The sequence below is a fragment of the Anopheles gambiae genome, chromosome 2 (assembly GCF_943734735.2).
Source record: "Anopheles gambiae chromosome 2, idAnoGambNW_F1_1, whole genome shotgun sequence".
Taxonomy (NCBI): Eukaryota; Metazoa; Arthropoda; class Insecta; order Diptera; family Culicidae; genus Anopheles; species Anopheles gambiae.
Window position 1 is genome coordinate 13,935,432 of NC_064601.1, and position 22,811 is coordinate 13,958,242.

At 48.1% G+C, this 22,811-nt stretch overlaps 1 protein-coding gene across 17 annotated transcripts in view; it reads left to right on the forward strand.

The window, feature by feature from the left end:
* LOC1281072 (interference hedgehog) overlaps nucleotides 1-22,811 on the forward strand; it is an 80,579-nt gene that overhangs the window by 13,162 nt on the left and 44,606 nt on the right. For 15 of the 17 annotated variants that reach the window (XM_061652018.1, XM_061652024.1, XM_061652023.1 and 12 more), the window contains one exon: nucleotides 18,642-18,713. The gene's annotated coding sequence lies outside the window, so the exon portion shown is untranslated. Of the gene's footprint in view, nucleotides 1-5,828; nucleotides 5,870-18,641; nucleotides 18,714-22,811 lie in introns of all 17 variants that reach the window. The other 2 variants (XM_061652020.1, XM_061652029.1) reach the window with 1 other exon arrangement.

The window sequence follows — 22,811 nt, forward strand, 5'->3', positions numbered from 1 at the left end:
AGGAAATGTCAAATCATCATTTTGGCTCTTTCCACTTGACGCGCGCACTCGGCATTACTTAACATCAATCGATTCTATATCGCCACTCACCGGGTTGGGCGGTTTAAGTGGCGAAAAGAAATCCCTCTTCCCTCTTCCCTTCTTTCTACCTGTGCAGAATGGTTCTGCTCAGGTGTGCTCTCGCCCCACGTGGCCCCCCCAATCATCGTGTGCAGTATGATGAATGATCGGCGTGCTTGAAGAGTTGTCCCTTCGAGCGGTGGTGCGAAGAAGGTGTAACGCGGCGTTACACAACTTACGTATCTGTCTCTAAGTGTGTGTGAGAGAGATTTCAACGATGTTGCGATGCTATTGCCGCCCTGTCGAAGGATTGATGGGCAGTAACGAGCTTGAGGGGTTGGCCGGCGTATAAGTGAGCCAAGGTCTGGCCGAGCGCGACCATCTATGCCCGTGCGTGCGTGAATGAACCAGCGCAGCAGATGGGGAGGATGGGGAGGGGGATGATGCGATTAAGTGTGGTGTTCGATCTGCTAGCTTGAACCGCGCGAAGGACATACTTTGCACGGGCGAAGTGGTCGTTTTTTCTTTTGCTGCCGTTGGCTGTGATTTTCGGCAGAGATAATCTATTTTCGGTTTCGTCTGCGGATCTGCTGTGCGTTGCGTTGCGACTTGACAAGGCGTACTTGACCGCCCCTCTTGGTGACTTGATCGTGCCGGGTGTTGAACGATTTGAAGCAATGGAAGGAAAGATCAATCTAGAAGTGGAGAGCGCACCGAACTAGATTCGATTGAATGTGAAGCAGATGGAGGGCGGAGGGAACGAAACATAAACAAACAAACAGCTGGTGGAAGCAGTTTTGCATGATTTATTAAGAGTTTCCTTTGCTTTTTACCCAACTGCTTGGCGGTGCAATCGTTGGAGGTTAACGCATGGTCCCAATTATTTAAACAAAGCTATGTAATACTATGAAAAGATGATTTATTTCGGTAAACAAACGTACAACAATACTGCACAAATTGCGTGCCAGATTTATGGAAGTCGTTAGCGCGACTGTTCACTTCCCTGTTAATGTCATCTGTGTTTGATGGTGGGTTGATCCCCTCATTTTTTCACAGCATGTAATTGTTTTTCCTCCAGAGCACGCAGAGCAGCACCACCAAAAAAAACATAAACCCACTTTGCTACGAGTTAGACAAATTCGCTAGTTCATCAAAAAGCCGCTTCCCAAATGACTCTCCCGTAAGCTGTGCGTCTCGCTCGCTTTTGTGTAACGCTGTCGCTGTAACGATATTACGATGCTGCACGTACGGGGCTTGTTTCAGCTTCCCGGTCCCGGCCGGCTTCTGCTGTTAAATCGAATTTCTTTCCTTCCCTATTTTAAGGGCGGAGCACTCCGACTCTGACCAGAGAGCCATAGCGTTCTTGCAATCGTGTAGTAGGCTTTCCTGTCCAAACGGGCCAACATTCCGTGGGAGGGATGTGTGGCTCAAAGATCAAAGCAGGCCCCCGGTGCCTCCATTAGTGACGAAGACGAAGACCGACCGTTAGTTTAATGTGCATCGCAACCAAAGCATGGCTGGCTTCGACGGCGATGATGATGATGATGATGATGATGCTGGGGGAATTGTAACGCACCTTTGGAGCATTATGCTGATGATGCTGCCGGTGCTGCTGCTGCTGACGAGGCCGATGCCGAATCGCACGGCAATCGGATCAAGAACTTTCGATTCGATCGGTGGCGCTGTTTGCTTCCCATCTTCTACTACTTTCCCCCTTCTGTACCTTGTGTGGCTTTATTTTGTTGACAGCGAAATAAAAACAAACCATCCTGCGGTATGAGATTTTAAGTAACGATGTAGCAAAAAAAGAAAACACACACACACACACATGGTTAGCATTGGTTTGGCGAGGGATACCAGAAAGTTTGCTCCCTTTTGGCCGCGCCGGGCGAGCGACACAGCCCGCAGCGGAAATGGTGGGTGATGATTGAAATATTGTTTACTCGCCCCAATTACGTCGAGGCCGGGCTTGATGGGTGTGTGTGTGTGTGTTTGTGTGTGAAAAGTTAACGCGATATTACGTGCCGCGAGGGCGGTAGCATAAGTAAACATGCGACAAGGGTGACGGATTGTTTAGTGCGTGTGTGCGAGCGCGCTGCGTATACGCAATGGCACGCGCGTTCGCTGCAGTCGGGTGAAGCGAGCGAGCGCACCCGACGACCGCATCAGCATCAGATCAGCATATTGTTTTTTTTTCTGTTTGGCTTTCTGTTTTCTCGTGTACCTGTGTTAGTGTGTTTGTGTTTTGCTGTGCGATGATTGCAACCGGTGACACAGGATCGGTGATTGATGTGTCTTAAGGCGGCCAAAATTTACAGTTCCGCAACCGGAAAGGTTTGGGCGGTTTGATGATATAATGCTGCAAAACGTTGCTGCCCGACCCGTCAACGGGAAGGGGAACATTGCTGTGTGTACGTGTTTGTGTTGTTTGTGGGATCAAGTTGTGAAGTTTTAAATGCTGACAGGGATTGGATGGATTGCTGTATGATTATGTGCAGATTGTAGGGCTTAAGCTTTGTGACTGCGGGAAGATTTGAATGAAAACTGTTACTATTTTGATTGAAAAATGGATAATTTGTAGAACGGTTTCGTTATCGATGAACTAAGTGTCTACTTTAATAGAGCCTTATTCTATCTCTACATACAAAACAGAAAAAAGTAAATCAAAATATATAAGAGAGCCTTCTTGTTGGAGATTTCTATGCTGGTGCCGTGACCAGGATTTCAAGCTGGAATAGCTATAAACATACGATTTCTTATGTCTGCACCACACAAATTGGATCTGGCAGCGAACTGCAATATCTCTGCTATTGCTTCTTACAAAACTCTTGTAATTCCGCAGAAAAGCTGCCACAAAAAATGGCCCTCCTCATGGCTAGTAACGAATTGGAGGAAAAAATGCTTTTCTAGCTCTATTATGACATGTTTAGCACATGTTTTATCACACCTGCACCATCCACGAGTCCTTCTCCCCCTCCCCTCACCGTCCGGGCACAGGTGCACGAAGATAATCGTAAATTGTTGAGGGCACGAATCCTCGAGCCACCACAGCCACTGCGATAAATTTGAATGAATGCTGATGCAGCCCAGGCAGCCCTGAACGGAGCGAGCCACGTTCGCCCACCGCGAGCCAATCATGAATGAAACACGACCCCCGAAACATACCTGCCGACAGCCGGCATTCCCACCAGAAAAGCATACATTCAGCGAAGAGTGCGCGCTGCGACAACCCCTTCCCCCCCCCTCTTTCCACGACCGTTGAGGAAACTTCCGGATCGAATTACGCCATAAAGCCATAAGCGTCCGTTGTCAGCAGCATTCCGTTTTCGAAACGGGGTTACGAGATGGAATTTGGAGAAGAAGATGGGAAAGTGTCGCTACGTACGGATCTCACCCGGTGTCGTAGGAGTGTCACCTTCGTAGAGCCGAAAAACCGTAAAGCGTTCGATCGTTTGTTAACAGGTTTTACGATGCCGCTCCGACAAGAACGCGTGTGTTGGAGCGCGCGTTTCCGGCGATTTTAGAAACGTTGGAGCGTTGGATTGGGCAGCACAAGTTTCTCCGTTTCTAATGTCGCTCGAACTGCCCTGTCCACGGTTGAGGGTTGAGGAAATTAGTAAAGATTTAAGCCCTTGACGACGACTGACCCATCGACCGCAAGCTTGACCGCGGTGGAATGTGTATTTGTGTGGTAGGAGAAGACGCGAAGCAATTAACAAGTCCTCACATGTCCGACAGCTTCGCTTCGCTTTTGGTAGCGGGGCAGTGGTCAAAAGAAGCCCAGTATGACCCTCCAGCGTTACCAGCGGTGTTGTGGATGGTGTGGTGTTTATTTAGAACTGGTTCACCGTTCCGATGGGAAGATGAAGAATACCCACGAGAACTTGACCTTCGGCCGCGTCCCAGGTTGCATGAGCGGGCTCGATCGGTGCTTCCAGCAGCTTGCTTCCACGGGCAATGGGCAACGGGCAATGTTCTGGGTCTGGCAGTGCCTTTTATCTCTCGGAGTTCCACAGTTTGTGTGCTCAGCGTTTCAGCCCGTTGTCAGCTGAAATGTTGTTAGTTTCTGCTTTTGCTGACGGTGAAGGGACCGGTTAATGGGAGTAACTTGTTTGGTCGTTCGTTCGCTGCTGCTGCCGTTGGTTGCCTCGGTGTTGTCGGTGTCTGGTCAGCCCAATGGCCGAAACCTCCGAGTGTCGGCGTCCCAGAAGGACACCAAACAACACAGCCGAACGACCGTACGGCATTAAAAGCACGGCGCTGGAGGGAATGGGGGAAATTAAAACACGGATAACACCTCGGCTAAACAAATGGTGGCGACACGAATGTTAATATCCCGGGCACGACGGGAACGGCGGGAGGAACGACATAAAGCAAGGTTTTACGAGTAGCGCGCCGAGCAGCTCGACCGGGGACTGGAAGCTATTTGAAATGGGTTTGAACCGTCCCGAATTGAAGTATTGGTGATAAATAAAGTCTCACCTTCTGTGCATTGGAAAACGGGAGGATTAAAAGTCTTAAAATCCGAAATTTCCAAAGAAGCGTTCTTCTGAGCTGAACTCCAAACAGAGAACCCTCAAAAGCATTGGGCGAATTAATCAATGCGGCGGACTGTCCAAGCGTCTTGTAATCGGCGGTTCGGAGTTCGGTTTATCATGTCCTCGCACTTGTCTTAGCGACAGGTGACAAGCTCTGTACCGTATTCTGCCACGGCATGGTTGCTATCGTATCGGCAAACTACATCTTGCATTGGGGTGCGACTTTCCACGAGGTCTCCTTTTGAGATGGAATGAAATTTCTTGTTTAATATGTTACATGAGTGAGTGTGTGGAGTTATCAACACATAGTTCCGACATAGTTTCTGCCAGCGGCCTTTTGAGGGGGTAGACGTTTTGTAAGGTTCCAAAACGAAGGGGACGAGAGTAGTGCAGGTTATCGTTTCTTATCGTGCGCTGGGGGCTGAAACTGGAGGCCTTAAATTATTCGTCGGACTTGTCGGCGTGCAGAAGGTGCCTGTTTTTTATGACCCACCAGCCCAAACGATATCTAGCACCGGGAAGGGGGGGGGGGAGGTGGAGGAAGAGATGGTAAAGATAAATAAAGAAATGATTGATGTTTCCAAGTTTGCCTCAAGAAGCGTTTTACCTCGCATCGGGTCGGGTTGGGACGGGTCTGTGAAGGTTTAGAAACTGTTTGTTAGACAAACAGGTGCTTCTCGTTCTCGTTCGTTAGTTTGAGGGGGGATTTTTTTTTCATTTCGTTCCCCTCATTTCTCCTTCCGATAGAAACTTTCTTCCATCCATCCGGTTTAGATTTCATTTGGATACATCGGCATTGGTATATAAACCGCTCGAAACGTTATTTGTCCACGCGAGACAATAAAGTAGGCAATATTTTATCGTCCACTTCTACCATTGGCCCTGCTAGAGCCTGCTGCTAGATAAGCCCACCGAGGTGGAGGGAAATAACGATCAAACGGTGCTGCGGCTCTATGTCTGGGATGCTCGCTCTGGGTTGCGTTTTGCGATCAGAAAAAAATGTGGCGCTTGTTTGTGTGTGTGTATGAGAGGGAAAAGCAATGAGCTGCTACTACGCTTAAATCGTTTTGATTAATGTTTCATTTTGCCATTACAACCCGATTTCGGCCGCTGTGAAGTTCATCAAATATTGACTCGTTTCTTACACTCTCTTAACCTTCTTCCACTCACCTTGCAAATGCTTACTATATATGTGTTTTTTTTATTCTCTTTCTGCGTTGTCGTTTGCAGGCGAGGTAAGCGAGATTGTCCTGCTGGTTCGTGTTCAAAAGGTTCGTTTTCGGGGGACGTTTGTGCCATAAATAATTCCAGCAACAGTAGTAGAGGCAGTAGTAGCAGTAGTGGTAGTAGTAGTGGGAAGATGACTCGTACACAGGAATTCGAGGGGGGGGGGGGGAGGAGGAAGTCAGTAGCGCAATAGCAAGGAAGAAGAAGAAGAAAAAAAGCTACAATAGCACACAAAACGCACACACAAAAGAACACAAACGCGGTAAGTGTATTGATTTGCATAACTAACAAACAAGTTGGAAGCTCGAGTTTCGCCAGAACCTTCGCTCTTCGCCCCATTCCAACCCATGGGGTGTAGAATTCGGGTGCGTCAACCCACCGAGAGAGAGAGAGAGGGAGTGGTGGGAGGATTGTGTTTGAATATTACATACCGGGTGAGGACTTGTTGTTGCCTTTTTTTTATTGGTTTTTGCTTCATTTTTTGTTGTTGCTGGTGTTCTGTTACTTGGTTCTTGTCAAAATTGTTGACATCAACCGAAAATCTTTTCTGAGGAAATGTCATTGATCGTACGAGTAGTCTCGTGCGTGTGTTCCTCGTTGTATGTGTCTGTTTGTCAAGAAGTTCCTCTCTTTAAATCAGCAAACGGAGCCTTCTTATTGTGCCATAGCTTCGTGTTCATAATTTGCTCGTAAAAGTGTGAATTGTGACATGAAAACTTCAAGTACATCAGTAACTTTCATGTGGTAGTAGCTTTATACCCACCAAACTTTCGGGAAATCAGGTTTAATTTAGCAGATGGGATGTCACGAGTAGCGCCGCTTGCGCGTCCCCTCACTCCGTTTGCCGATCGAAGCTGACGTGCAGGATGGGTAACCAGCAACCTAGCTCGTTCTACTAGCCGTTCCGAGTTGTCCATCAAACTCGTCTTGACGTCTTGTGCGAGGCACATAAGAAAGACCGTTTGCCTCTCCTTGTGGTTGTGGTTTGTGTGTGTGTCTGTGTGCTACTGGGGCCAAGTTCGAGATAATGCTTAAAACATGTCTTAAACATGCGAACGAAGCTGCTAGACTCTGGCCTGGTGAGAGTTTCCTGGTGAGAAAAATTAGTTTACCTTTTCGAAGTGCACAGCAGGAACAGCAGCCGCACGTCAACAGCTACCGCTACTTCACGACTTGATCTTGCGTTTCGAATCGATGCGAAAGGGAACGGTAACGGTAGTGATGCTGGTGAAAACCACCTTGGGGTGGAAGGGCGGGGTAGTAAGCCGACCAACCATCTTGGCTTCTTGACGGGTTGGGGACGGTCGCGGAAAGCACTTACCCGCGGCAGCCAAAACAAACATTTAATTAATGAGATTAACGCGGCTGAACGATCACGGCTTGTGTGTGGTACCGGTCGCGCCGCCCCGTCCCTACTGTGCAAACCACTCCTTTTGACAGAGTTTCCTTCGTGTGCATTTTCCTTCATTTTCTCGCTCGGAGCCGCTCTGTTCCCATGGTCTATCGTCTAGCTAACTTTATTACCGATAATTCCTTACCGCAGCAGTCTAGGGACTCTGGGTAGGTGTGTTGCTAGAAGGTTAATGAAGGTGGAAATTCCATTATGATGGGGCTATGGTTTTAACAACATAATTTGTGACAGGATTCGCCAAAGTGTTGCAGCAGCGTTTCGGCGCGGTTGAAGTGCATTACAGTAGCAATAATTACATTCTTGAAGAGTTCCATTTTCATTTTCCAGTGTATCAACTACAACCACAGTGTTTAGAGGCTGTAGGTCATAGTAACACGAAGACGCGATACTATTTGCTACAAAGTCGCTAAATCCATCGAAACGCTAGAACGCTAGTTTCCTTAACGGGGCGCTGTGTAAGGATCGTTAAAATACTATAAAATAAGATTTTATTCGCAAGCAAAGATCATGAATTTCACGCTATATTGCGTGGAACGCTTGCACGAACCGTGAAGAAGGTGATCGTTCGGTTTGAAATTTGTCATCCCATTTTACGGCGTAGGTGGGTGGAGTTTTGTGTTGTTTGTAGCAAATACACAAAAGCGCTCGAATAATTCTGCAGCTTAAGCCAACAAACAAATCGAAAATAGAATGTAAAGCAAATTCTCTCTCTCTCGCTGCATAGGCGGAGCAATTTCGCTTGCATGGCAGGGAGGTTGAAGAGTTAATTGGCTTTTTTATCTACATTTGATAATTAACAGAACCAAAAAAAATACTACAAAGGCTAGCAGAAAGGAACCAGTGTTAACAAACGACCACGGTACGGGTATATTTGCGTGCCTAATGTGTTTTTATTTTGTTGATTCTTTGCCTACCACCCCTGCCCTTTGTCGCAAAAGGAAGAAACCGGCAAGAGCCGTGTGTCCCGTCCGATATTTGTGATATTTTGCGTGTGCGTGTTTGCCGTTTTTGTTCGTGTTCGTTGTTACTTTATTGGACTGTAATAGTTGCAGCGATAAGCATGTTGTGGAAAATGTCATATCTATTAAACAAGCTGCGCTCCTTCGTGCGGCAGAAGGCAGAGCGAACGTTTGGCGTGGGGCAGTTTTTTTATGTTGGGGGATCGTTTTTTAAGCGTTTGCAGTTGTATTCCTCACTGTGCAAACACCGATATCTCACCCACTCCTACGCCCTCTTTTTTTCGGGAATGAGTTCCGTGGGGTAAGGTGTACTTTTTTGTTGGAGATGCTTTTTGTTCTTCTTTCTCAGCGGTTGCCTTTTTTGGTCAGGATCAGCATAAAAAGGAGCGGAAAAATGGTGATAAAATGTGTTTTATGTGGTGAGCGTGTTTGGTTATTTGTTGCCTTGCTTTATTTGCGTTTTGATAAGTATATTTGCAATGCGGGTTCCGTTGCTCATTCGAGAGAGGATATTGAACTTGAACTTCAAATATGTGCCTAAAACGGCTGGCTTCAAAAAGCGCTATGGAATGTTGGCTTCATTCAATTTGGTTTGAGAGTTTCGGCTGCTCCCTATCGCAACCATTCAGCAGCGTCTTATCTGATGGGTTTCACTTCGGATCCGACTGCACGATATGAATGCAATAAATTCAACACCAACTAACGTTACGATGCAACCATTAAAGACACCTCTCTGGTACATACCTTTCTGGTGCCGAGAAGAGCCTGACAATCCTTAGCCGCCACTGCTGCTGCTGCTGCTGCTGCTGCTGGCTGACCGGTTTTTTTGACAACTTCATCTTCTCCGATCGCACGATCGCTTCCGTTTCGTCCTGTGCACTGGGCTGCGTTCCCTGCTGGTTCAGCACAATGGTCACCATTCCAAGGGTCACATTTTACGATCGGACCCAACAAACCGGCCAAAGATGCAAACGCAATACGAAATGTGTGCACGGCGTGCACACCTACCCTACCCCGTGGCCCTAACGCGCGTAGTTTGATTTATGATGCATCCCAATGCACAACCCCGATCTCCGGATCGTAGGAGCTCCTTTGCTCGTGCTGAGCCAAAACTCCTTTGGAAGTAGAAGGGAAAAGGTACAATCGAATCGAAAAGGAGGCTTTTTTGTTGTTCCTTGCTTTGCGAGTTCGGGTGTTGAAGGGACAGGCTTTTGTGATTGTAGGGATCCGCTTGCTAGAGTTGTACGATGTAAGCGCTGCTTCTGAGGCGGCATTGGGAACGTGAGTAGAACGTTGATGTAGCAGACGCGTCGCTGCTTGGACGATGAAAACGATCGGAATGTTTCGGTACAAATGGTTCGTTTCGGTCGTTAAAATGGGAGCGATCGCGTGTGTATCTAACCTTTTTTTGTGTATGTGCCGTTGTTAATTTCTCAAGAATGCGTCAGTAGAAACTCTTGAGACCTGTTACGGATAAAGTTTCTCAACCAGACAAAAAAAAAACCAAAGAGAAAGCTATATTATTCTGCACTGCAAACAAAAGAACGAGAGCAGCGCATATGTGCAACCGGTGACGAGTTGTGCACAAGAATGACACCAGCGAACGGTGTTGACAGTTCCAAAGCGAAGCATAATGGACACTGGTTTGGGTCAAGCCTGTTGCTGCTGTTGGGCTACGAACGTGAGAACTTAAATCCAACGATTAAGTTCCCGGTCGCCGTTTCCCCGAGGACGGTGCCACGATGTGTTTGTACAGCAGCACTCGAGATCTTCGGAATGCAGCACGATTAATCTCTTTTTTCTGGACCGGTCATACGATTCGGAGCCTCGGTTACCTGTGAACCCGGGGTTGCAATTCCTGTTGCCTCTTCAGGCTCCAATGTGTTTCCCTTCTTCGCTTGTGTAGCATCTTGCAAGCGGCTGCAAAGCGCGGGGAGAATGCTGGAAACGAACCGAGACATCAAGTAGGCTTAAGTGTTTTGTTTAAACCTCGATCGCGCTAGTCAGAGCGGTTTCCAGCGGTCCAAAAGAATTCCCACTGCTTCTCGCTCGATTGTTTTGGTTGCTGTGTTCACTCTGCATCTCCGTTGTGCTCTTCTCTCCATTTTCCTTTGGGATTGTGTGCTTGAACCGCGACTTAAAGATGGTTCGGATAAGCCAAGGAGGGGCAAACGGGGCGACCGAGTTCCTTTTCGTCCCTCCGTGCGGCCAACTGTGTTGCTGCCTGCTGCTAATCCACGGGCACGACGTCCTACCCAAGCGCGGATCGTTGTCGCCGGCAATGGCGATACACCGTTCGCTTGTTGGTGGATTTGCATCCCACTTCAGGAAGGAGGGACGACATGTGATGCGGTACATGATTTTATCTGTGCAAGCAAATCCATCGGATAATGGGACTTGATGTGGCAGTATGAAGATCGAGCGTGGTAGAGAAGCTCAGCCGCACATCCTGTGATCAGTGCTGGTTGGTTGGATAGGCAGGCAGCATTAGCTGCGAACAATACGAAACCGATTGCTCCGTTGCTTCATGGCAGAGTAGGTATTACGAAAGGAATAGAAGTTACGTTTGATTGTGGAATATTTTGAATGCATTTTACCGCCTACAAATCTACACACGTCTTGTCCGGCGTCTCAACAAACTGAAGCTTGATGTCCAATGGAGTTCATTACCGACAAAGGACGCCATATTTGGTTCACACCAAAAGTGAAACTGACCATTTGAGACTGGTGGAGGAGTTCAACTGGACTGGAGAAATCCAAATGTTGATGTTGATCAATTTTGATAGCAAAATAAAGCATAGCACCGCCCCATAAGTGGCTTAACAGAGCGATACCGGGTTCGAAATGATGATCCGATCCATCCTACTGCCAACCGTCTGGCACACAGTGACGGTGACCAAGCCTAACCTTAGCTCGTTTCTGTTATGTTTGGTCATATGGGGGAGTTTGTGTGTGTAAAAAAATAGAAAACAAAACAAAATCCGTCTTCGATCCACCTTTGACAAGTTGAAACGGTATTGCAACATGGGCCGCCAACATCCTCTCCTGTACGGCCGTGTTTGGTTTGGTGGATTATCTAGTCGCGGCGAAGATCCGCATCGTGTGTGTGTGGTGTCGGGTGCGTCTTGTCGGACGTAGTTTTACAAGTTTTGTTTCCTTGACGTTGACAGATAATTACCTAATCCAACATGCAGTGAGGCACCAAAAACCGATCCACCCACCACCACTCATCTTGTTGTGTCTAGGAAGGTGTCTATTTTTTTTAAAAAGAAGACTCCTCCCTTCCTTCCTGCGCGCTTGTTTGCCACGTTTTTGACGATCACATCCGATCCGGGAGGAATGCGTGTAGTTTGGAGGAGTCTTGTTACCAGCCTGGTTACGGTGTTTGTGCATGCATTCACATGGTGTACACAGTACTCTAGCCGGTGTCTAACAGGTCGGTTTCTTGTGTGATGCGGCTCCGGCTCCGTACCATGATGAATGAAACGCACACAAACTCGAGAATAAACTGTTGTGCTGCTTCTTGGAAAGGTGAGTGTGCGTATTATGAGGATGGTTGAAACTGGTGCACAGCCGTACAGCAAACGCACGCGCGTGGAGCACCTCTGCCAGTCGAGATGTCGTCAGCGGGGTGACATATTCCCGTCCCTCGGGTCTCTGGGGGTGGGTGTGAGACATTAATGGCATCTTCATCTCTGATAATGGATGGAACCGCTGCTCGGGGGCGGGTGGAATGGAGTCGGGTTTGCCAGGGGCTTACATCATCTGTCGGCTCCCTGGAAGATGAAATAGCGGACACAGACGACGTAGTGGTGATCGGAGAGCCTGGCGATGGTCTGGTGGATGTGAAATGAATGATCGTGCGGTGAAAAGTTGAGAAGGAGTTAATCCTCGCTGATGGGTGTTTGCGGAGCAAGAGTGCGAGTAACACAAACGATAAAAGCAGTATTTCATCCAGTGAGTGTCTCTTGAGAAGGAAGATGAACGTTTTTGGATGTCTGGAACGCAGTTTCTGGATTACAGTGTGGTGATCTTCGTCCAGGAATGGAGGTGAATAGTTTGCAGTATTCAAAATCCTCTAGAGAGCATCTGCTAGCTGTTGGGATGTGGACGACCTCGGTTCTTCGTTATCTGTGCTCAGTCCAGATGAGGGCATCGCGCCAAGATTCGAGACCTAGACATATTACCGGCTGCTGATATATTCCCCAAGAAAGCTAATGTCCGAGTCCATTAATATATTTTACGGTGAAGCAGGTTTGCAAAAAAAAAACGGTGCCCAAGAAACTGGTACGATCAATTAATCACTGGCCGCATTTCACCTGTCGCCCCGGGGGGATGGTGCCGTCGTCATGCTCTGGAATATGATAGCAAAGCAGAGTGGAAAAGGCGGGTGAAGATTTCTGCATTCCATGTTATTTGCTTATCCTCGGTGGCAGGAAGACAACCACGGACAGTTGGAAAGGCATCATCGATCCAACCAGTTCTGAGGGGTTTTTATGATGAACCGGTAACTCGCGGTCGATGAAGACGCACAATTATCAATGTGTTCTGGATTTAGCAATATATCTTAACAGTAAAAGGAGTTTCTAACAAACAATCTGGTGCAAAAGGTTGCTGAACCGTGGCCCGTTCCCTCTGCAGAGGAATGCAAATGGCTCCATTGTTCCTCAATCTCAGGATTGCGTGATGTGCCGCGTGAACACACTGTTGCCGGCGCCATTTTATGTGTTGCTGTTCGCGGTGCTTCCGGCGGCGCATCATGCAATCGGACGGGCTTCTGTAATTATTTATATCCCTTCCATGATGTCGATGTCCCCATTATGCCCATCTCGTTCTCTCCAGCTAAGATGGACGTGAGCGGGGCCCTTTTTTTCGGGGCACCTCATTGCAGGAGCTTTGGGGCAAACGATCATCGATCGTTTCGGGAGACGAGTGATGTCGATCGTCATACACATATTTTGTCGCAAATTCAAGACATCGATATAAGGTCTGCTGCAAACACAATCTCGCGCACACATACATACCAAGCGCGCACGAGATGGTGTGACGCACACTTTTTCGTTCTCGGAAATGAGCGGAAAATTTATGCTTCCCAAGCGGCAGCAGCAGCCGGTGGGAAACGATTTATGATGGCATCATGATCCCCTCGCGGTAATTTTGCTGCCCCGACTATCCGCGCCGGGCTTTCCTGCAGCTTTCATCCATGTTCGCTGTTCGCTCGTCCGCTATTACCTGCCGATTGCCGTCTCGGTGGTGTGTAATGATTGAGAGAATGCAAGAACCAACGAGAATGCGGAATTCGTGAACGGAACGAAACGCTACACAGACACACGGTCCGGCCCGGGCCGCGGTTGCCAGAAGCGGACAAGAACTTAACGATGAACAGAAGAGAGTACACCGCGCTTAAGGATGGTCATCTTCACCTGAGACCTTTCCCCGTCGTGTCCGTGTTGCCGCCGTCCGGCCTGCGAGCACGATTTAACGAGGTACGGCCAATCGAACGCGATCATCGACGTCAGCCCATTACCGACATTCAAAGACGAGATACAGACACACACACATACATATATATGGGGCCAAAAATGTTGAGCACTTCGCATCCGCAGTGGACACAAAACCTTCCCAAAATGTTGTTTTTTTTTTCGTTTATACTCTTGCTGTGCTTATGTTTCGTGATTTTTTTCTCCTGGCGTGTCTGCCTTCATCAGCCACAAACTCCTTTCTTTTCGCATTCGCCACGCGATCGCACGCGGTGCAGTGTACGTTGGCATTTTTTTTTCTCTTGCGGCCAGTTTGAGAGAATTTGGTGAACGGAAGACTGGTGCCGATGGTACAGCGGCATTGAAACCGCGGGTTGGATGATGCTGGTTTAAAATCAAAGATGTGAAAAAATCGTTTCGATGTTCGATCGTCAGCGCCACCCGACTCACCGGGGTACGTTTGTGAGGTGGTGTAAGATGCCGAACGAAGAAGAAGAAGAAGGCCCGCAAGCAGGTGGGAAGAAGCGAAAAGCGGGAAGAACACTGTTAAAGCCCCGAAAATGATGCTGGTATGCCCTGCCGGTGGGGTGTTCTCATCGAAAGCTCATCATTTCTGGGCGAACGGTTGAAAATGGTTCTGTCGTTTAATAAGTGTTTCTTCTCTCTCTCTCTCTCTCTCTCTCTCTCTCTCTCTCTCTCTGTCTCTTCTTCGTCCTATTGGATTGGGTGGTTTTTTTGCTGTTATTATTGTTGTTGAAATTCAACTGGCATGATTTTCCTAAATTGACTTCTATTGATCGCCCCCTTACTGCAGTCATTTAAAGCCTCTTGACGAAAGCACTCTTCAGCTTGGCTAGCGATGTAATTCTCAGCGTCCGGGAAGGGTTTTGGATTTTCCCATTCCGTATTGCGTTGTGGTTAAAAGGGACAAAGGGACAAGAAGCGTTGAACTATGGGTTTTGATTAAAGATTAAATCGTAAGACGTGGCTATAAAATTATAGGAATATTCTTGTTGCCATGTTTAAATTCACTTGTTTGTGTAATTGTACTTCGAGAAATCTGAGTCTAAAGCTCATGACTTGTGTCACTAAATCTAGGTGTCTTTCTCATACAGCTAAAGTAAATACAAAGGTCATGTTTGAAAAATTGTCCATCCCATTGCATGGTCCCCTCTTGCCCCGTATGTAGTGATCTCTTAAACACACACACACACAACCGAATGCTCAATACTAAATGGACATTCAAGTAGGGGCACCACTCTTGACCAGTTTCGATGAGCAGAACTGCTGAACGATCTTCACATAACGAAATGCTGAAGAGTGGTTTTGTTGAACGCTTACTGAAGCTCTAACGAGCTTCCTACCCGTAATGCGTGCAGACTCACGCCTGCGTGGTTTAAGCGTGATCACGTCATCGGCCAACAATTCCAACCAAGAGTAACAACATAACGAAACGTATTTAAGAAATTAAATTAAACATTTCATTTTGTTCTATCCTGTTTGGCTACCCCGGAACGTGTGCTCCTTAATGTGTTTCTTTGCACCGATACCCCGAAATAGGTAAAGAACAACTACACGGCACGAAACCTTAAGCCTCTGTAAGCCATTCAGCAAAACAGTGGTATTTTAAAAATGATCTCATTAAATGGCGTTCGGCAATTCTCCCTGTGTTTTTCTCTCTCTCTCTGGGTGCTGATTGCGTGATTGATGAGCGGCTTAGCGGGTTTAATTGGCACAGCTCCAGTTTGGCTTCTGGTTTGTTGCTGGCAAATATGCACGACCGCAACCATACCGTCCCAACGTTTGAGTGGAAGGACAAACGATCCTCGGACGGAGTGACGGAGACAGAAACGGGATCAAGTTTTACAGCTTCACCGAGATTGCGTTTTGGCGAAACTTTCGCCACACGAGAAATTCGATCCATTTTCGTTGGAACGTGTTGTGGTTGCGGCGAATGTGATCTCTCTCCCCTTATTGCCGACTCCAGCACCGGAAATGGGTGCCCATCGAAATGTCGGTTGACCCGATGCGCGGGATCCATCATTATGTTGCGTTCGGGAGGAGGCTTTTGCTTTGTACGAGGGGGAAAATGGCACACACACACTGGCTCGATCGTTCTCAAAGCCCCAGACAACGTCATTAGCCACGATCCAGGCATTAGGCGCGCGCGGGAGACTTGAACGAGCGTGTCTCGTGTTACCACGATCCATGCTTTTTTATTTGCCATGTTTTCTGCACGGGAGGGCTTTTTTTGCGGGACTTGTCGGCGAGTAAAGGCTTGCAAAATTAACCAACCACCTAGGGTGGAGTTGAGATTGAAGCGATGCTGTCTTAATAAAAAGTTGATATATTTGCGGTAAAACGTAAATTTGAATACACACGGCTGTTCCGTTCTCGATCGTAGCGTGTATGAAAAAAAAAATGAATCATCAACGTGAATGCTCGGCGATCACAAAAGGGTAATGAGAAGCAGAAACAAAAACCGGCCCCACTCCATCCATAACGACAACTTGATCCTTCCAGCTCTGCGCGCTTCTAATCAGGTGGAGTCAGCGGTGCTGCAGAACCACCTTGGCGAGCGCGTACGGTCGTAAAGTATACATGTTTATTGATATCTTCAGCGATTGAGCCGCGCGCAGAACGCCGTGTCGTGGGACCATTTTTCGCGCTAGCTAAAACCCCTTTTTGCTTGAGTGATCTTGAGGGTTGACCGCGTGCGGTCCCAACGCCAGCCGGATACCTGCGCCCGTATTAATCTCAATTCCGTTCGCAAAAGCCGTCCCTCCTCTCATGTGTGCGCGCCGGCATCCTTTTGCGCGTAAATTATACAACTTTACGATCGCTCGGCGGATGCGGTGATCCTGGTCGGGGTTGTCCTCGTGTTGGAATGTGTGTGTGTGCACGGTCCTCCCGGTTGAGGTTGCAAAATCCATCAACTTTTCACATTGTTGCGCCGCTGGCACGCTGCTCCCTGTTCGACCATTGCATTGCGGTAGCGCGAATCAGTTTCCACGGGAACGAAAGCGAGCGCGATGATGATGAGATCGGTTCGTCTGACTCAGAACTGTGGCAGGATATCCCGTAGCAGAAATAATAAAATAACTCTACAGAGCTTGTATCGCGTTTTTTATCTCTCTCTCTCCTTCACGCCACCCTTATTCTGCTGCAAACAATAAACAGGAGGTCGTAGAATGCAATCCGTCTCGGTTCGTAAAATGGAACGTTTTCCAGTTTACAGCCAACCTCCCCCCGCCCATAACGGGCTGGACCGACGGGACGATGCTATTGGCCTGTGTGCGTAAACAATGTGATGCCTTGCGGACGTGCCAAAATGGATGAAAATGTTGTCCCACTGGGGTGCAATGCAAAGGCGGAAGTAAAACGCGACACCAACCCCTTGGGGGGGGGGGGGGGGGCAACGGGTTGGGTCCATAAAAATGACACCACTTTGCAAAATGTTCATCATTTTAATGAAGAATTTCGTTACGGGTGTGATGAGGCGAGGCGCGCTGGGTTTCTGCCACACAGGGATAGAATGAAGAAGACCGTTTGGGAGGAAGCCGTGATACTGTTGGGCTGGAGATATTGAATCGAATCGTTTGTTAGTTTTGTTGCGTGAAAAGATGTTGTCAACGGCATGCTGAAAAGCGTTCATTTTAAAGGGTGGAGTTTTTAATGTTTCGATGGATTGAATTTGTCCGGATTTAGTGTTTGGGAGGCAGGAACATGGTTTGAAGTAAGATTGGGGATATTTTGCATTTGGAAATACGTAATTTCTAGTAAGAAATTCATGAATTTACTTCAATAAATGATCAATTCTGAGATTGGATTATGTTGAGAATTTAAATGACCATAGAAGAGGTAATGGAGTAGTAATCTATTATCTTCCATCAATCAATGGATCATTCCTTCAAAGATCTCTTATCGCTCTGACAATGCCGAATCTTTTAAAACCACATTCCACGTAATAAAATCACACGAAAACAATATTCGGCGCGTACGCCGTTGGCCTTTCTTGATAGCAATCTACCGCACGGCACCGTGGAACCAAACGGGCTGTGGGGTTCGGGGACGAACCGTTCGTGCCCCGGTCGGCACTACACACTACTGCGACAGACCCGGGGCGGCTAATTAAAAATGCAGCTCCAGCGCTTGCGGACGTGACTGCGGCGATAGTTATCAGAAACAGTTCCTTCTTCTCTCCGGTCTGAGCCGTCGTCATTGCCGCTGTCAGTCTGTCGGTAGGAACGGGCAAACGGGTGGCCCCGAAGTCCCGCCACCTGGAAGCAGTTCAGCGTTGTGGTGCCGTCTCGCACGACGCAAAAATATGAAGAATTAATGAAGCTCGAAAAGAAATCTTAGATAGGCCACAGCCGGTAGGGCCGGTTTTGGGTGAGTGTCTTATCGGGCATGCAGGGAGGGCAAATTTACACCAAACCAGCAAGAGATAGACATTCATATCAATTTACGGCGCCTTTGCCGATGGTGTAGAGATTGCGCCTCTGTGAATAGGTGGAAAGGATATGAACCGTGGAACGCTGTGTGTGTGTTACTCAGGGGGGATTGATTTATGATGCACTTGTTGTTGTGGGAGTGTACTCCATGTAACTTTGTTTTTACGACCCACTGACCTGTGGAATTCTGCGCAGATTTATTTGGAGCAAGGTGCTTCGTTTCTGGTTCGTACACAGATAAGAAAAATGGTTGTTATATATGAAGTAGTGCGTTACGCACCGTTGGCGCGAGTGTAACTTAACAAACCCTTATCTAAGGTCTGTTGGGGCCTGAAACTCGTCGTGAATGGTGCGGTTCGCAGGGCTGCGATAAATTCCCAAACTAACCCGCCCGTTATATGTTATCCGTTCCCAAACCGCGTGTGCATCCACACCCCATCCCATTGTTTGTGCACATTAGCTTTGTTACACAAAAATACAATTTCCGCTATCTTTGCTCTTCTCTTCCGCAGATAAGTGTGTGGCACCACCATCTAACCCCTTGGCATCGGCATCAGCGTAGTGGCATCTGGGGCAAAATAAAGGTACGTGCGAGGGTTACATGCGTGTATTATGGGCAAATGGCGCGACATAACTTATGCGAAGGTAATTTCACCCGCGAACACTTATCACGGAGTGGGGCATTGTTCAATGGGAGGTTCAGGGCAGTGCCGAGTGCTACCGGTGGCAGGATTTCGGGCGTACCGGGCGTCTCTTAGCAGTATCCTAATTACCGGTGCCTATTTGCTACCCGATTAATCTCATTAGCAACCACGGAACGACAACCATTGGATACGCGTGTGTTGGGCTGCGCTAAGGCAACGGTGGTAGAGCTAAGCAGCAGCACTAGAATGAGTAATATTCTTTACATTTCATTAAGTCCGTGTTCGTGTGTGTTTTGGGTCGTATTTGCTCGTTGCTGGGTAAACGCACCGCACCGGGAGGACTGCTTTTGCGTCTATTGTAGGGATGGCAGATACTTTGTTGCTGCTAATAGAACCAAGCCACGTAAATTGAGGATAGCTCCTGTGATTACAGGCTGAGCCTGTGACTTCGTTCCTTCTTCCGAGGAGGGCGTGTACGATGGTAAGTCGTAAACACGGGAGAATATATATCTTCCAGCAACGGGAAGAATCAACAAACTAACGCCACCTGTGCGCGTAGTCAAACTCCGACCAGAACCACGTCGGCCAGAAGTTTTACACCACTACCATATTTTCTCACTCCTATGCTTGTCCAAACAAACCGCCGTTTCGGTTCGGTAGTCACTTCAGTGGTCGGGTAGCCTCACGCTGGCTCTGCAGCATCACGCTCCATGTCAAGTGCGCGCAGTTCCAACGAAACCATATGCATCCGCCTGGATATGTGACTTTGGTAGATTCACTCCCGAAAGGTTTTTGTTTGTTTCTTGTTAGCTATTCTGGTTAACACCGCGATGATCTACCGCGCTACCAATGTTTGGTAGCGTTTGGTGTTTTTTTCTTCTTCTATATCTTCTGTTATGTTTTTCTTCTCTCTCTTCTTCTCCCTCCCGAAAAAAAAAGAAAACAGCAACATTGCGCTGCTGAGTAGAATGCGCCATCGCGTTGAGACATTGGCCGTCGTTCGGGGCCGTGCGGGGTACCGCAAGTCGTTGTCCAGCAAAGCAGTTATTTCATACGGTTTCAGGTTGCAGGTCGTATGCAGTGGCGATGTGTGCGCGTTTCATTTCTAATGCCAACGTACACTAATTGACAGACAGTGGTGCCACGGGAGGGAACGAAAAGCAGGGCGAGACGTGCTTGTGGTCGTTTATTTTTTGTTTATTTTAAAAAGTTGGTGGCGTACATAATACACATAGATCAATCAGTAATCACGGCATGCTAGTTAGTCAAGCACAGCATCGGCGAAGAAGCGCTGGCTGGTTGTACGCATATGCTGAACTGGTTGGTTTTAGTTGGCGTTGATTTTGGTTCTTGATGGTAGTTGACGGAAGACGGAGATCTATATTTGCCAATGATAGATGTGTCTGATCTAAGGAGAACGACTAAATTAAGCGTTTGAATGCATTTTCGGTCCAAGATCGTGAAGCTGAGTCAATAAGACTTTAATTGCAAAAGAATTCCGAACAGAACATGCCAGAAGAACCTCTTAGAATTGAATGATCTGTATCTTCGATGCTACTATAAAAGCAATGATCAATGATCAGAACATCGGAATGATCTTACGTAAGCATGGCAACGAGGAGGAGGGGCCAACAGTTTGGCCGGTATCACCAAAAATGGGTCGTCACTTTCTATTTTTGAGTGTGAAGAATTTCGTCACCAGACCGAACTTCATCTCGCAGCGGCTCTCTCACACAAACGCCGTGGGTGGTTCGGACGATGAGTCTTGGGGCGTGACGTTTCCAAAGTGTAATTGCTCATCGGAGCTGTCATGCGAGCGGAGCTTCATGAGCACGCGAGCTGATGTTACAAGGGGTAGAGGAAAATCCGGGTAAAAATAAACAACCACCCCGCAAAACACTTGTGCCCGTATTCCGATGTCTGTTGGGGACAAAACTGCGGCTTCCGGTGTAGACCGGGCTCGTAGACCCTGTCTCGAGACGAGTGTGAAGTGGCGTCCACAACCACTTCCCACGTGATCTTCCCGTCGTGCGTATTTCAATGCTGACTTGGCGCATCGATCGTGCCCGCGATTGCGCAACGTGCGCGGGTGTTCTTCTCGGGGTTCCTGTGAGGTACGCACGCGCGTGTGCTGCTAAACAAGAAGATAGGCCGCAGGGAGCGAACAGTAGTTGTGTAGCACGTGCTGCTGCGGCTGGGCCTGCTTGGTGCACTTCCGTTGTCAATATCCGATTCGATCACGGTGGCACATGGGGAGGGTTGGTGTGAAGCGTGTGCGATGATGAAAAGGAAGAAGGGAGTGAAAGATGAATGAATGATCTCGTCTCTTCCGGTCGGAATCGACTCGTTCATTAGGGTGGCGACATCTATTTTCCCTTTTCGGTGCGCATCTTGCATGTTTCTCTGTGTAGTCCCTCACACAGGAAGCGGTGTTATATGATTGGGTGTGTGTGTGTGTGTGTAGAGAGATTTGGGTGGTCGTTACCAAAAACTACGATAGCTCTAACATTGGCCAGAGTTCATGTGGCGCACAATGCCGTACCACTTCAACGCGGAGGAAAGAAACGAAAGGAAGCTGCCTCTTAGAATTCTATTAATCAGCTCATAATCAAGCCATACCATTGTCTGCAAGTGTATCGTGTGAGAGTCGCTGGTGTTGAATCTACTGGCGCCAGCTAATGATGAACGGTAGGCGGCCGACATCCGACAGGAACAGGCATTCGTACACCGAAGAATTCAGCAACCAACAAAACAACCTCCCTCATCCCCTGGAAGCGAGAAACGTGAAACGTGACATTCGTTCGATCCTGCTGTACAACAGGCCAGTGCCAGTATTACAGGGCCCGGTTGTACAACGATTTGCTTCTCCAACTACTCCAACGACAGCAACCGTACCGAAACTGATAAGCGGGAGACGGTTTTTTAATTGAAACCCCTGCCAATCAATTGTCGCATGGGCTGCCGCGTGTTCAGGGCGGCCGTCCAGGGCGACTCTTCCGGTGGAGGATTACAGAGGGCGCCACGGAATGTTGGGCGAGCGTGACAGAGGAGAGGAGAGATTCGGTTCCAGTTCGTCGATGCTCGAACCGGTTATCACATCGGTGCGTGAACCACCCCTTGTTGCCTTGGTATCGTGTCTGCCCTCCGTCCTCACGGCTTATCAGCAATCCTCCGCACTGTCGTGTGTAACGGTTGACTGGTTGGGTCAAAGTTTTGGGGTGACAAAATGGAACGCCACGCCTCGCACGGGTAAGGTATGGGCGAAGGTCGGGGAATGGACCCGTGCACAGGGATGCTGCGGTCTGATTGATTTCTCGACCAAGGTCCGCAAACACCCGTTAAGTCCTGTGGCGTTTGAGCTCCCGCAGCTGTACTTATCCTTATATGGAACGTTGCTGAACGTAACGACCGGTAATTAGCAAACCTTGGTATACATGCGCCCAAGCATTGACGGGCAATACGTGATAGTCCGTAGACCCATCGGAACGGACCCGAGGACACGAGTAAGATATCTTGTGATGGTGTTCTTGGTAATAAAAGGTCTTACGGGAGAAGCACCACTTTTTTATTGGTTGCATCAGTTTATACCTCGCAAAAGCAAAGCGAGCTGGACAATGAGGAGGGGCCCTGAGAGTGATGCTACGGCAGGGATTTGTTCTTGCCATTTGATTGCTCGCGTCGGAGCAATGGTGTCCCCTTGATTCGTCCTCAGTCTGGTTGTATGGGGCCGGAATTTAATGCAGCCAACAGACCAGAGCGCCGCCGTACGAGCTGAACTACTTCTGCCGAATGGATAACAAGGTGGTGTGCCTGACGTACGACACGACGCTCTCGTAAATGTCACGTAATTATCATTAACGGGGAACTGGAGGTTGGTGTAAGAAATGGTGCACACTAAGAGGTTGACTGTAATTGCTGCTTCAACAAAACTACCTTGGCCCAACAGCACAATACATTTGTGTGTGTGTGTTGTTGTAATCCAAAGGGTTTGGCTCGAGGACGGTAGAAAAACCTACTCCGAATGACATCGGACCTAAA